Source organism: Phyllobates terribilis, unplaced genomic scaffold, assembly GCF_046119375.1.
Source record: "Phyllobates terribilis strain yellow unplaced genomic scaffold, ASM4611937v1 Scaffold_124__1_contigs__length_5142088, whole genome shotgun sequence".
Classification (NCBI taxonomy): domain Eukaryota; kingdom Metazoa; phylum Chordata; class Amphibia; order Anura; family Dendrobatidae; genus Phyllobates; species Phyllobates terribilis.
The window spans coordinates 2,398,435-2,401,965 of NW_027362884.1; positions in this window are offsets into that span (position 1 = coordinate 2,398,435).

The following is a 3,531-nucleotide window of genomic DNA, read 5'->3' on the forward strand; positions in this document are numbered from 1 at the left end:
CCATTGTTCTTTGGAATTCTGCTGAAGTTTAAAAATGCTATGGAACTCTTCCATTGTTCTTCTGAATTCTGCTAAAGTTTAAAAATGCTTCGGAACTCTTCCATTGTTCTCGGAATTCTGGTGAAGTTTAAAAATGCTACGGAACTCTTCCATTGTTCTCGGAATTCTGCTGAAGTTTAAAAATGCTACGGAACTGTTCCATTGTTCTTCGGAATTCTGCTGAAGTTTAAAAATGCTACGGAACTTTTCCATTGTTCTTCGGAATTCTGATGAAGTTTAAAAATGCTACGGAACTCTTCCATTGTTCTTCGGAATTCTGCTGAAGTTTAAAAATGCTACGGAACTCTTCCATTGTTCTTCGGAATTCTGCAGAAGTTTAAAAATGCTACGGAACTCTTCCATTGTTCTTGGAATTCTGGTGAAGTTTAAAAATGCTACGGAACTCTTCCATTGTTCTCAGAATTCTGCTGAAGTTTATAAATTCTACGGTACTCTTCCATTGTTCTTGGGAATTCTGCTGAAGTTTAAAAATGTTACGGATCATTTCCATTGTTCTTCGGAATTCTGCTGAAGTTTAAATATGCTACGGAACTCTTCCATTGTTCTTTGGAATTCTGCTGAAGTTTAAAAATGCTACGGAACTCTTCGATTGTTCTTCGGAATTCTGCTGAAGTTTAAAAATGCTACGGAACTCTTCCATTGTTCTTCTGAGTTCTGCTGAAGTTTAAAAATGCTGCGGAACTCTTCCATTGTTCTTCGGGATTCTGATGAAGGTTAAAACTGCAACGGAACTCTTCCATTGTTCTTCGGAATTCTGCTGAAGTTTAAAAATGCTACGGAACTCTTCTATTGTTCTTCGGAATTCTGCTGAAGTTTAAAAATGCTATGGAACTCTTCCATTGTTCTCGGAATTCTGGTGAAGTTTAAAAATGCTACGGAACTCTTCCATTGTTCTCGGAATTCTGGTGAAGTTTAAAAATGCTACGGAACTCATCCATTGTTCTCGGAATTCTGCTGAAGTTGAAAAATGCTACGGAACTCTTCCATTGTTCTTCTGAGTTCTGCTGAAGTTTAAAAATGCTGCGGAACTCTTCCATTGTTCTTCGGAATTCTGATGAAGTTTAAAACTGCAACGGAACTCTTCCATTGCTCTTCGGAATTCTGCTGAAGTTTAAAAATGCTACGGAACTCTTCTATTGTTCTTCGGAATTCTGCTGAAGTTTAAAAATGCTATGGAACTCTTCCATTGTTCTCGAAATTCTGGTGAAGTTTAAAAATGCTACGGAACTCTTCCATTGTTCTCGGAATTCTGGTGAAGTTTAAAAATGCTACGGAACTCATCCATTGTTCTCGGAATTCTGCTGAAGTTTAAAAATGCTACGGAACTCTTCCATTGTTCTTCGGAATTCTGCTGAAGTTTAAAAATGGTACGGAACTTTTCCATTGTTCTTCGGAATTCTGACGAAGTTTTAAAAGGCTACGGAACTCTTCCATTGTTCTTCGGAATTCTGCTGAAGTTTAAAAATGCTACGGAACTCTTCCATTGTTCTTCGAAATTCTGCAGAAGTTTAAAAATGCTACGGAACTCTTCCATTGTTCTTGGAATTCTGGTGAAGTTTAAAAATGCTACGGAACTCTTCCATTGTTCTCAGAATTCTGCTGAAGCTTATAAATTCTACGGTGCTCTTCCATTGTTCTTGGGAATTCTGCTGAAGTTTAAAAATGTTACGGATCAATTCCATTGTTCTTCGGAATTCTGCTGAAGTTTGAAAATGCTACGGAGCTCTTCCATTGTTCACGGAATTCTGGTGAAGTTTAAAAATGCTACGGAACTCTTCCATTGTTCTTAGGAATTCTGCTGAAGTTTAAAAATGCTATGGAACTCTTCCATTGTTCTTCTGAATTCTGCTGAAGTTTAAAAATGAAACGGAACTCTTCCATTGTTCTCAGAATTCTGTTGAAGTTTAAAAATGCTATGGAACTCTTCCATTGTTCTCGGAATTCTGGTGAAGTTTAAAAATGCTACAGAACTCTTCCATTGTTCTCGGAATTCTGCTGAAGTTTAAAAATGCTATGGAACTCTTCCATTGTTCTTCGGAATTCTGCTGAAGTTTAAAAATGCTACGGAACTTTTCCATTGTTCTTCGGAATTCTGATGAAGTTTAAAAATGCTACGGAACTCTTCCATTGTTCTTCGGAATTCAGCTGAAGTTTAAAAATGCTACGGAACTCTTCCATTGTTCTTCGGAATTCTGCAGAAGTTTAAAAATGCTATGGAACTCTTCCATTGTTCTTGGAATTCTGGTGAAGTTTAAAAATGCTACGGAACTCTTCCATTGTTCTCAGAATTCTGCTGAAGTTTATAAATTCTACGGTACTCTTCCATTGTTCTTGGGAATTCTGCTGAAGTTTAAAAATGTTACGGAACTGTTCCATTGTTCTTTGGAATTCTGCTGAAGTTTAAAAATGCTACGGAACTCTTCGATTGTTCTTCGGAATTCTGCTGAAGTTTAATAATGCTACGGAACTCTTCCATTGTTCTTCTGAGTTCTGCTGAAGTTTAAAAATGCTGCGGAACTCTTCCATTGTTCTTGGAATTCTGATGAAGTTTAAAACTGCAACGGAACTCTTCCATTGTTCGTCGGAATTCTGCTGAAGTTGAAAAATGCTACGGAACTCTTCTATTGTTCTTCGGAATTCTGCTGAAGTTTAAAAATGCTATGGAACTCTTCCATTGTTCTCGGAATTCTGGTGAAGTTTAAAAATGCTACGGAACTCTTCCATTGTCCTCGGAATTCTGGTGAAGTTTAAAAATGCTACGGAACTCATCCATTGTTCTCGGAATTCTGCTGAAGTTTAAAAATGCTACGGAACTCTTCCATTGTTCTTCGGAATTCTGCTGAAGTTTAAAAATGGTACGGAACTTTTCCATTGTTCTTCGGAATTCTGACGAAGTTTAAAAAGGCTACGAAACTCTTCCATTGTTCTTCGGAATTCTGCTGAAGTTTAAAAATGCTACGGAACATTTCCATTGTTCTTCGGAATTCTGCAGAAGTTTAAAAATGCTACGGAACTCTTCCATTGTTCCTGGAATTCTGGTGAAGTTTAAAAATGCTACGGAACTCTTCCATTGTTCTCAGAATTCTGCCGAAGCTTATAAATTCTACGGTGCTTTTCCATTGTTCTTGGGAATTCTGCTGAAGTTTAAAAATGTTACGGATCAATTCCATTGTTCTTTGGAATTCTGCTGAAGTTAGAAAATGCTACGGAACTCTTCCATTGTTCTTCGGAATTCTGCTGAAGTTTAAAAATGCTGTGGAACTCTTCCATTGTTGTTCGGAATTCTGCTGAAGTTTAAAAATGCTACGGAACTCTTCCATTGTTCTTCGGAATTCTGCAGAAGTTTAAAAATGCTACGGAACTCTTCCATTGTTCTTGGAATTCTGGTGAAGTTTAAAAATGCTACGGAACTCTTCCATTGTTCTCAGAATTCTGCTGAAGTTTATAAATTCTACGGTACTCTTCCATTGT